Raw genomic sequence first — 11,702 nt, forward strand, 5'->3', positions numbered from 1 at the left:
CTTCCCTGTGACCCTGTGGCCTTCCTGTGCCACCCCTCCCGTCCCCCCTACCCCCCCGAAGCCCGGGGCTCCATTGCTGGTCAGCTCATGGCCTCTATCCATTGCCAAGACCCTTTTCTGGGACAGCACTTCCTCTGGCTCCAAAGAGAGGGGTCCACTCCTCCCCGGGAAGAGGGCAGCACTGCAGGGCCCGGGAGGGGCCTACACCTCATCCTGCGAGCCGGGGGCTGATGCAGGCCCTTGGCAGGCGGAGGGCGCCCGGCCATCTCTGAGTCTGGCCTGGCAGCCGGTCAGCTCTGTCCTGGCATAGACTGCTCTCCCAGCTGAGCGGCTGCAGCGGATGGTGGCGGATTTGGTTGGCTGGCTGGTTTGTAGCCTTAGTCTTGGGGGCAGAGGGAGTTCAGCGGTGGACTCTTCGCCTGCTGCCTGGGAGAGCAGCCAGCACTGCCCATGCAGGGCGAGGCCTGCGCGCCCCCGTGTTGACGGATAGGCTCCGCGAGCTTTCAGGTGAGGAGGATAGCTGGAGCCCAGCCTGTGAAAGCCCGAGGGCCCTGCCCACAGGCGGCCCGTGCAGGGGATTGCTGCCACAGCCACTGTGACAGTGACCTCAACTCCCAGGGCCCTCTGCCCGCTCTGACTGGGAGGCTTCTGAGGGCCCAGGAAGGGTGGGATCCCTCATGGACCTTCAGCCCTCCGTGATGCCTCCGCTAGCCAGCCCCAGGGCTCCAGGGACTTTGTTCAGCAGGGTGGCTGCTGGAGCTGTCAGGCTCAGCTTCCCCCAGGCCCCTCCCCACCCCAATGCTCCCCAGTCCTGCAGGCCGAAGAGGGAGAAGCAGCGTCTTCGGGTCTCCTACTGGGACAAGGCTGAGACCTGCCCCCACCCCAGAGAAGGCTCAATGCTGGGGGGAGGGATGGGAGGACACTGCCAAGCCCCACCATGGGCATCAGATGGACAGGGGGCTCCGGCACAGACAGCAGGTGTCCACTGCTCCAGGAGCCGAGCTGGGTGAGGACTCTGGCCTCGGCCCTGTAGGACAGCCTTGTTCAGACACAGGGCAGCACCAGCTGGACCCAGCTGGCACTCCTGCCCCAGGGCTACAGAGACGGGCGCTGTGCTGCTGACCCCTGCTGGCCATCCCACACCCAGGGGGGCCTCTCTGCCTCTCAGGAATCCCTCTACGTGCCCCAGTGCTGTACTACTTGCGGCTGGGGGTGGGGGGGTGGGGGGGGGCGGTGGCGGCTCAACACTCCTGGAGCAGCCTGCTCCACGCAGAGAGGCTTCTGCTCTCAGGGGAGCTGTCTCATCCTGGGTCATCAGCGGAGTCTGAACACTGGTCACTTGCTCCCGTTGCTGGGTCATGGCCCCTGGAGCCACACGCCGACAGCAGCCGCAGCAGCAGAGGCGGCGTGTGCAGCCCACAGTTCAAACACCATTTCATGCTTGTGTTTTAAAGATAATTTTATTAGCGGCTCTTCCAGCTCTCCTGACAGTCCACCCGTCACCGTCATCCAGCATATGTGTACCTGTGCTGCCATCAACACCATTTCAGGCTTTCAACAGCTGTGAGGGTGATACCTCCGCTAGCCCCCTCTACATGGATGGGAAACCTGGGGCCCAGAGGGAATGTGTCCCCCCAAGGCCACACAGCCAGGGAGCCCCAGAGCCTGAGCGTCACACCCAGAGGGCCTGCTCTTGTGACTTTGACTGCCCACCCCGTATCTCCAGGTCCCCAGGGTCAACGCCCCTCCCTCTCTGGCTTATCATCACTTTCCTGCCCTGTGCCTCCCATGGATCCCTGGACAGTACCAGCCCCCTCTTCCTAGGCATCCTCGGGGACAGCAGGACGGGGAGGGAGCCTTCAGCAGGCTTTCGGGGGCGCTTTAAAGCTGGCCCCTGTTACAGAGCTGGCCGCCCTGAACTCACAGCCAACCAGGAAGGCAGGGAGGGCGTGGGGCTGGCCTGTGTTCAGTGGATGCCCAGTGCCCCAGCTGGCCAGCCCCAGGAGTCTGTGGCACAGAGCAGGCTGCTGGTCCTGGTTTCACAGTGGTGAGCTGGGGCGGTGAAGTTTGGGAGGCAAGGGTGACCACTGCCCACCAGCCTGTCCTAGCCCATGCCCCGAATGCTTCAGCTTCTGCTGGGGTCGGAGGGCACACACATCACTGCCCACCAGAGGAACGGGCGTGGTGAGGGCTCCAGGGTCCACTCAGCAGCCCCCTCCTCAATCTGGGTGCTCCAACTCCAATAATGCAGCCAAAGCCCGCCCCATTGCTGCCCAGAGAACTGACCTCCTTAGGCCACGGTCCACCCCCCGAGGTCTGCACAGCCAGGCCCCAAGGCAGCCATGCCACCCCTTCCTCTGGTGAGCTGCCACTCTGCCCATCCCCCTCGCCCGAGACGCCGGGCACAAATAAATAAAGCGAAATAAACACGTTTGTCCCTGTTAAGTTTCATCTCGTTAGATCCACTCCATTGCTCCGGCCTGTCAGCTTCTCTTTAGACGCCAGCTCTGTCATCTGGCGTGTCTGCCCCAGCTGTGTGACATCTGCAAGTCTGATAAAGTGCATGGAGCGTGCGGTCTCAGGGGACCCCCCCTCCCACACACACACACCCACACCTCCCTGCTCTCTCTCCTGGGTGCGGCACCCCTCCAGACATCTTCCTGATCTGGGTGGGCATCCTAGACACCTGCCCCCGCCGAGGGCACCTGTGTCCTGGTTGGGGCTGGGATGCTCTGGCTGGTCTACATGCACCCACCTCCCCTGGTGACCATTTAAACAGTCCTGACCTGGCCACGCCTACCTGCCTCTCCATCAGGCCTGCTCTCCTGGGTCTGCTGTGTGGCCCTCCCTTCCCTGCCGGGCCCAAATGCACACCCTCATTCTCCTCCTTGTGGCTGCGCTGCGGACACGGTGCCTGCTTGACCGGGGTGAAGACTCCTTGTGGACGCACCTGCTATCTACGCCACACGCACCTGCGACGTGCTATATTTCCCAGATGCTGTATACGTTATACGCACCTGCTATACACTGTTTCCCCAGACCTTCTCTTTGGGGATCCGGGGCCTTGTCTTTCAGTCACAGCAGAGCCCAGCCATCAGCTTGGAATGAGCCAGCTGCAGCTTCTCACAGTGAAGCCCGACAGTGAGTGCCCTGGTCTTCACACGAAGGCTTCTCACTGCCATTGAGTCAACGCCAACTCATAGTGACCCTAGGGGGCAGGGTAGACTGCCCTCGTTACGGCAGTAGAAAGTCAAGAGAGCCCCATCTTTCCTCTCCCTGTGACCTGGTTTTGAACTACTGACCTTACAGTTAGAACCCAAAGGTGTAACCACTCTGCCACCAGGGCTCCTGCACTGGATGCCGGTCTAGGCAGGGACCAGGTGCTGGATGTGGGTCTAGGCAGGGGACCAGGTGCTGGATGTGGGTCTAGGCAGGGACCAGACCCTGGATGTGGGTCTAGGCAGGGACCAGGCCCTGGATGTGGGTCTAGGCAGGGACCGGGCCCTGGATGTGGGTCTAGGCAGGGACCGGGCCCTGGATGTGGGTCTAGGCAGGGACCGGGCACTGGATGTGGGTCTAGGCAGGGGACCAGGTGCTGGATGTGGGTCTAGGCAGGGACCAGACCCTGGATGTGGGTCTAGGCAGGGACCAGGCCCTGGATGTGGGTCTAGGCAGGGACCAGGCCCTGGATGTGGGTCTAGGCAGGGCCCAGGTGCTGGATGTGGGTCTAGGCAGGGGACCAGGCCCTGGATGTGGGTCTAGGCAGGGCCCAGGCACTGGATGTGGGTCTAGGCAGGGCCCGGGCCCTGGATGTGGGTCTAGGCAGGGGACCAGGTGCTGGATGTGGGTCTAGGCAGGGGACCGGGCACTGGATGTGGGTCTAGGAAGGGCCCAGGCACTGGATGTGGGTCTAGGCAGGGTCTGGGCCCTGGATGTGGGTCTAGGCAGGGCCCAGGCACTGGATGTGGGTCTAGGCAGGGCCCAGGCCCTGGATGTGGGTCTAGGCAGGGACCAGGCACTGGATGTGGGTCTAGGCAGGGCCCGGGCCCTGGATGTGGGTCTAGGCAGGGGACCAGGTGCTGGGGACCAACTCATAGTGACCCTAGGGGGCAGGGTAGACTGCCCTCGTTACGGCAGTAGAAAGTCAAGAGAGCCCCATCTTTCCTCTCCCTGTGACCTGGTTTTGAACTACTGACCTTACAGTTAGAACCCAAAGGTGTAACCACTCTGCCACCAGGGCTCCTGCACTGGATGCCGGTCTAGGCAGGGACCGGGCACTGGATGTGGGTCTAGGCAGGGGACCAGGTACTGGATGTGGGTCTTGGCAGGGCCCGGGCACTGGATGTGGGTCTAGGCAGGGCCCAGTCATTGCTTGTCGGTCCAGGCAGGGGATCAGGCATATTCCGGAGCCTCTTCTCCCACAGCATCAGTGGTTGGTTCTCAGGGCGGTCTCTGGGCAACCAGGAGCTCCCTGGATCACTCAGATGGCTGAGCCGATGCTGCAGTGACAAACAGGCCTGGGCTCTCGGTGGCTTTTATGTGAGTAACAACCTAGGTTGGTTTCTTGCCTGTTTGTCATGGGTTGGCTGGGGGTTCTGGGGCCCAGGCTGAGGGGGTGCCATCGAGTTGATGCTGACCACAGCGACCCCATGGGCCAGGGTGGCACTGCCCTGGTGGGTTTCTGAGACTGCCACTCTTTATGGGAATAGAAAGCCTCGTCTTCTCCCGAGGAGTGGCTGGTGGTTTCGAACTGCCAGTCTTGCAGTTAGCAGCCCAAGGCTTAACCGCTATGCTTAACCACTGGGCTCCTATGGCAGAGAGAAAATGCATCAGCTCTTCACGTGTCTGCCTCAAAGTGCCGTTCGCTACTACCGTCACACCCCGTAGGCTAACGCAAGTCATAGTCGGGTCGTATCGTGCCCTGACTTCCCATGACCCCATGCACAATGGACCGGCTGTGCTCTGCGTCACCGCCACTCTGTGACCCAGAGCCTCCATGAGCTGATGGTCGGAGTGGACGACCAGACCGTTCTTCTCAGTGCGGCTCATCCAGGTGTGCTGAGACCTGTGGAGCATCACAGCAGACGCGAGCCCTCACCGACAGACAGACAGACAGACAGACAGACAGACAGACGGGGCGGCCGGAATCACTCCCAGGCCTCGCGCACCAAAGGCAAGCGCTCGACCGCTGAGGCCGTTAAATCATCGCCTGTCAACTTGAGCAAAGGGGTGGCTTCTAGCCTGTCGCAGCTTGATGACCTCATTTGGAGGCACAAAGGAGATAGATAGCTGCCAGACTCATTCTCTCGGCCTTCCCTTTCCTGCTGCTGAGACACCCAGAGAGCTGGAGGAGCCCCGTGGAGACCCGTGCCAGTGATGAGATGCTTCCACCGCCACTGGATCCACAAGACCTCCACTGACCTGTGATCTTCCTGCATTCGGCATCCTTGTGAGTGCTGCGTGAGTCTAAAGATGGATTTGTGGACTGGCATCGGACATACAGACTAATATTGGACTTATGGACTAGGATCTTTTCTCAGTATACAATTGCTCTTTTATATAAAGCTCTTTCTTATACACATGCGAGTATCTCTGGGCTTGTTTGTCTAGTCAACCCAGAGTGACACAGCCAGCGAGCCTCCCTGCCTTCTCAAAGATAATCACTTGGCCATGCTTCAAAGGTCAGGGAAGCCTTTCCTGGCGCCTGGGAGGCCGAGGTCAGGAACTCGGGGCGCATGGTGCCTGGGGCCACCCTCTTCTGCTGAGCACCCTCGATGTTGCTGTCCCTCAGGGCCACTGAGCTCCTGTGAAGCCCATTGGATGCTTCTTCACTGAGTGCCGTGGCGAATGTCCTTCTACAGCCTGCCCCCAAGCCCCCAAGGGTTCTCCATTTCTGTTCCAGCCCCTCCCTCCTGCCTTCAAGAATGGCTCCTCCCCACTCCAACCATGACCTTGTCTGTCTGTCTGTCTGCCTGGGAGTGTATTGTGTGACTAATCCTGGGATGCCTGGACTCTGCTGATCAGCCAGGGTTCCCCCACCCCCAGCCGCCCACCCTGGGAGAGACCGTGAGGTGGGCCCTGGACACCAGCCAGCCCGGCTGAGCCCTCTTCCCTCCTCACCTTCTTCTGGAATGTCCTCGGAGTGGTGGCAGCGTGGGAGAAGTCCCTTCAGAGCGCTCGGAGGTCTCAGAGAAGCCTCGGCTGCTTGGCCCTGGCTCCAGCAGCTCCCAGGCCCTTGCCGGTCAGTGGGTCGGTTTCAGCGAGTCGGTCAGATCCACTCCACGCTTCCGTGTCTGAGCCATACTCTGTCACTCTCCATAGCCCCTCCTCAGGCATCTCGTGCGTGCCCGTGTCCACCGTCTTCCGTGAGAGGGCGACACACTTCCGGACGCTTCGCAGCTTCGTGCCATAAAATGCCGTAGAACTCCGCACACACGGCGCTGCCTATGAGGTTGGGGAGATCTGAACAATGCCTGCCACCCCCCCGAGTTAATGATGCCGCAGCCATGTCCCCTCCATCCTCCTGGGGATGTGCTGTCCTCCTGGGCTTTCCTCTTGTGGCTGGTCCTCCCCTGGCGCAGGACACAGTGGGGACAGCCCATTGCTTTCCACAGGGAGCTAGCTGCTCCAGCTGGGACATCCAAGGTGCCCGACATGTCTGGTGTGACGGCTGGGGGCTGGCCAGGCACACCTCCACCCCTCTCCCCCTCCCCCCTGCAACACCAGCCCCCACCCCACCCCACCCCACCCCCGCTCTCTCTAGCAGACTTCAAGATATCTTTGCACCATGGCTCACAGTTCAAGAAGCTGAAGGCGGGATTGACAAGGCTTCTTAAGACCTAGGACTGGGGTTGGACCTCGTCCCTGTACCACGTTTCATTGTCAAAGCCCCTCAGCCCAGATTCCAGGTTCCTGGAGGAGGAAACGGACTCCATCTCTTGGGCCCATCCCCACAACCAACTGTGTCAGCGGCCCCTATGCCCCCCCCCAGCCCACATCTAGTCTTGGGATGAGGAGAGGGAGGCTGAGAGGGGAAGAGAGTCATCCACACAGAGAGGCACCGAGGCCAGGCCAGAGCTGATCTTCCGGCCCAGGGTGCCTCTGGACTCCCCCACCACAGGCCCTGGCTCCGTCACAGGGCCACCAAGACCGTGTGGCAGGGTGCCTTCCCCTTCTGCTTTGTGCACGCTGTATCTGCAATCAGAAAGTTCACCGGTCCTGCCAGCACACTTAAATTAGTTCCCATGAAAACCAAATCATTTCATTCGCAGAGAAGGGTTTAATTGCAAGGAGAACGAGGCGAAGGGAATTCTGTTGCCTGTTTTCATTGAAGAAAATTACTGTACTTTCCCCTGTCTCCTTACTAAACAGAAGCCACTTAGAAATTGGTCTGTAATCACCAGTGATGCCTCTTCTCCTGTTCCTTCTCCTCAGTGCTTGCCGCTCCTCTTCTAAGCTCGGGGCCTGGCTCTGGATGTTCTCGGGCCCCTGCCGGCCCCGGGAAGCCCAGCCACGGCCTGCTTCCTTGGCAGGCAGCCCTTTCCTGGCTGTCTCCTCATGCCACTGCGGGGTGGAGACGGTCACTTTCAATGGCCCGGCCGGGGCCGCAACAAGGAACTGGCTCTGAAGAACGGGGTGCGTTCTTGAGCAATCAGGGTAATTGGCCCTTGCTCAGTGGCGTTGGTGAGAAATTGTATGTGCATCACTGAGGGCAGAGGGTCTCTCTGACCAGGGTCCCACACAAATGCCAGGCTTGTCTGGTGTCAGAGGAAACCAGACTCTAACAACCGAAGGGTCACAGGCGCACTTGTACGGGTACAATCTATAAAGATCACAGTAAAGTCCTAGAGGATAGGAAAGAGAGTACAATAAAGGAGTCCGACACATTGTACGGTAGCATGCTCACCTCAGCCCCTCTTGGTGGTCCACACAGAGTGGGAGAAGAGAGCCTTTGGGGTATTTATAGGTAGCCATAAGACATGCATATTCAGTAGTTACACACGTCACAAGGTGGGTGGAGTCTACAGGAAGGTCCCCGAGCTCACAGGTGAGGACACCTAATACCTGCATTGGGGGAAGGGATGAGAGGGGCTGGGAGACAAGGCGGAAAGAGATAGATGTCTGCTTCTGTAGGGCGATAACATCAACCATGTACTCACCTTAAGGTAGCAGAGCTGTTAGGGGAGAATCTGGGGGACCGATATTTAATGCAGGATCATGTGCTTGGACTTTACCTCTAACTTACCAAAGCGGAGGTTTTCTGACCGTGGAACACCAGCTTTCCAGATTATCCCTCTGTGAGAAGTTAGGGAATACAGCCGGGCAGGTCCTCATCGCTGCGGGGCATCCCCCTTGGGGAAATCCTGCAAACATACCAGCTCCCGCCCAGGAATGCCGGCACCCTGCTCTCTCCTTCGGGAGAGCCCTGCCACCTTGCACAACCCAGACTGGTCCCAGTGTGGCTGCTGCTGACCTGTGGGTGGGGGTAGGAGCCTTGGGGCTGTGATCAGGGAGTGGGTGCTGTGCCTCAAGGCATTCAAATTAAAAAGGGGGGGGGGACAGAAAGAGATGCTGACCAAACAAAGCCAAGGCTGGAAAGAAGGTTCTGGAAGTGTTCTGGACTTAATGATTCCAACGCCGGGCTCCCCTCCATCTGGGTGGGGCATTTCCTTTGGCCCACTCACCGGCTTCCCTGGAGCACCCGCAATGTGCCGAGCGCTGGGCTAAGTGCCAGGGGGCAGCCAGGAGCAGAGCAGGGTGACGCCCACACAGCCGACCCGGGGCAGTGGCTGCAGGCACTGCAATGGCACCAACAGGACAGATGGCCTGGCTGGGGCATCTGATGTCCTCTAACGTCATAAAGGGGCAGGAGCAGGGTCTAGGTCAGCGCCAACCCCAAGCTGATCCCGGTGAGGTGGGGGTCAGACTACCTCCACCCCCCAGTCTTTTTATGAATCCTGAAGGCAGCCGTCCCCACCACGGCACGCTCTACTGCTTCCCGGGATTTGATAACTCCTTGGCCCCGCGGATCTCACAGGTAACAGTTATAAGTAGGGGGTCTCATAGGGAAGGGAAAGGTTACATGCAGCTCAGGGTCAGGAGTGACTCTGGATCCAGTGTTTGCTAAGCACAGCTTCTTGGCCCTGCCTGCAGGAAGGTGTGTCATGGCAAATCGGCCCCTTGGGCGGGTCCTGCTCCTGTCTTGGTAGGACAAGTGCTATAAAGCTCTTAAGCTCCACTGGTAAGTGTCCAGTGTCCCCCACTCCTCCAGTAAACCTTGGCCCCCCAGGTTTTTGCTCTGTGAGTCAGTGAGCCTGGCTCCTGCAGTGGGGCCGGCAAGCCTCCTGCCTGAGGTGCTTAGCTCTCCCTGTGGGCCAGGCCTGCCACCCCATCTCCTGCTGCCACTGCTGCTCTGCCACTGGTCACTGCTGGGCATACTGACACTTCTTGCCATCGCTGGCATTCCAGCTCCTCTCTGCCTCCTGGGTCGAGGCTGTTCTCAGTGCAGGGACCCCGAGTTCAAATGATCTGCTCCCCTCCTGGCTCTTTCTTGATAGTAGATGGGATGGGTTCTCCTTTAAGTCTAGCAGGTCGGCAAAGCTCATCAATCCCCCCTTTTCAAGTTCCATGCACCTCATTTGCATGGTACCACTCCCATAGGGGTTCCATGCACCTCATTCGCATTAGGAGCAAATGTTCAATCCCTTTGATGGGTCACATGCACTTCATTTGCATAGCCCCGCCCAGCCAGCTGCTTGCTGAAAGTGAGGACTTGAAGCACTTGCTGATGAAGAGGAAGGATTGCAGCCCGCAGTATGGATGGCAACTCCATGTGCAGAAGCCCAACCTCCTCACACCTGGACCAACAGGTGACATCAAGGTAAATGGGGTAAAGGCTGATGTTGTCAGGGATGTCTTCTCACTGGGATCCACAACCAGTGCTGACGGAAGTAGCAAGAGATCACACAATGTATTGTCCTGGACAAATCTGCTTTGCGGGTCCTCCAAAGAATAAGGGCGTCACTCTGAGGACCCAGGGGCACCCGACCCGAGCCATGGTAGTTTCAGTTGCCCGCACACCTGTGAAAAGTTGGACACTGACTAGGGAAGACCGAAGAAGAATCGATGCATGTGAATGAAGGTGTTGACAAAGAACGTGGAAAGTACCAGGGACTGCCAAAAGGACAGACAACTCTGTCCTGGAAGAAGTGCAGCCAGAACGCTCCTCAGGGGCAAGGCTGGTGAGGCTTTGTTATCGGGAGAGGCCAGTCCCCGGCAGAGGACATCAAGCTTGGGAACGAGGAGGGGCAGCGGAAAGTCGAAGCCCTCACAGTGGTTGCAGCGATGGGCTGGAGCCTGACCATGGTGAGGGCGGTGCAGGGCTGGGCAGCTCTGCCCACCACCGCACACAGGGGCGCCTGGGTCACATGTACTGGATGCCACCTCACACCAGCAACAACCCAGTCGCAGGACCGAGGGGAGAAAGTCTATATGAGAAGGCTCTGCTGCATCTCTGTGGGGGTGTAGCTTCGTCCTCCAGTGGGCGGTGATAATGGATGGGACCAGGAGGAGGCAAGGGAGGAGCCTGGTGGAGATCCAGGGAGGCGAGGAGTGGCAGCTGGGTCAGCAAGTGCTCGGTAGGAGGCCTGGGGTGGGTGAGGGCAGTAAGGAGGGAGCTGTGGGAGAGCGGAGGGGGCTGGGGCCCAAGAACCCCCGGGAAGGTGTGCCGAGCACGGCAAGCCTCCCCAAAGCCTCTCTTGAGATCTTGGCTCTGCCCCCGCAATGCAGCTGTGTGCTTGTTCTGGCAACGCACCCAGCACCCGGGACAGGAGATGGCATTAGCTCCAGGCCCGGGTGTCTGGATTCAAACCCTAGCCCCACGACCTGAGCCACTTGCCTGGCCGCCCGTGCCGCAGTTTCCTCCCCTGCAGGAAGGGAGTAGCAGCTGCCCCTACCTCAGGAGGCCGTGGCGAGGCTGCAGCCCCGGGAAGAGCACAGCGTGTCCAACTGCATTGCTTGTTGGCTGTCGGGGTTTCCTCATAGCGCTCCTGCACAGGGAAACAGTGACTTGCCGGAGGTCCTCAGCCCATATAGGGCAGAGCCAGCCCTGAGGGCGCTGGGCTCCGAACCTCCACTCCATCCCCCCCCCCCCAGGAGTGCACACTGCCCACAGGTGCATGTCAGGTGAAGCCAGGGGCCCCTAGGGGTCCTGTTGCCTCTCCTACCTCTTCTCTCTGGCCTAGCAGCGGGGCCCTCCTTCCAGTCTCTGTAAGAGCTGTCCAGAGGAGTTGGCTTTGGGGTTAACTTACCCCCCCTTCGGGAGAGCCCAACAGGATAATGGATTTGCATCCACACCTGCCGCAATGAAGGGATTTAAAAAAAAACTTATTTTCTATTTCTCTGAGGCTCAAAGTCAATGGTGTATTAATTAAGGGGGAACAGCTGCTCCTGCAGTTCTTATAAGTCAGTGACAAATGGCCGCGTTTACCTCCCCGCCCGGCCCCAGCCCCCGGCAGACTCGGACGGTAGCCTGGGGCCCCTGGCTGGATGGCCCTGACTGAGATTTGTGAGGTCCAACCTCTCCTTCCCTCCACCACCAGTACTGGTTTATGAGCGCCCACTGAGGTTTGGGAGGCTGTTTGTCACCAAGGAGAGGCAGGTCTGCAGATGAAAGGGATTTGGGGTGAGCAGCTGAAACTCCC

Source organism: Tenrec ecaudatus, chromosome 7 (assembly GCF_050624435.1).
Source record: "Tenrec ecaudatus isolate mTenEca1 chromosome 7, mTenEca1.hap1, whole genome shotgun sequence".
NCBI classification, from domain to species: Eukaryota; Metazoa; Chordata; class Mammalia; order Afrosoricida; family Tenrecidae; genus Tenrec; species Tenrec ecaudatus.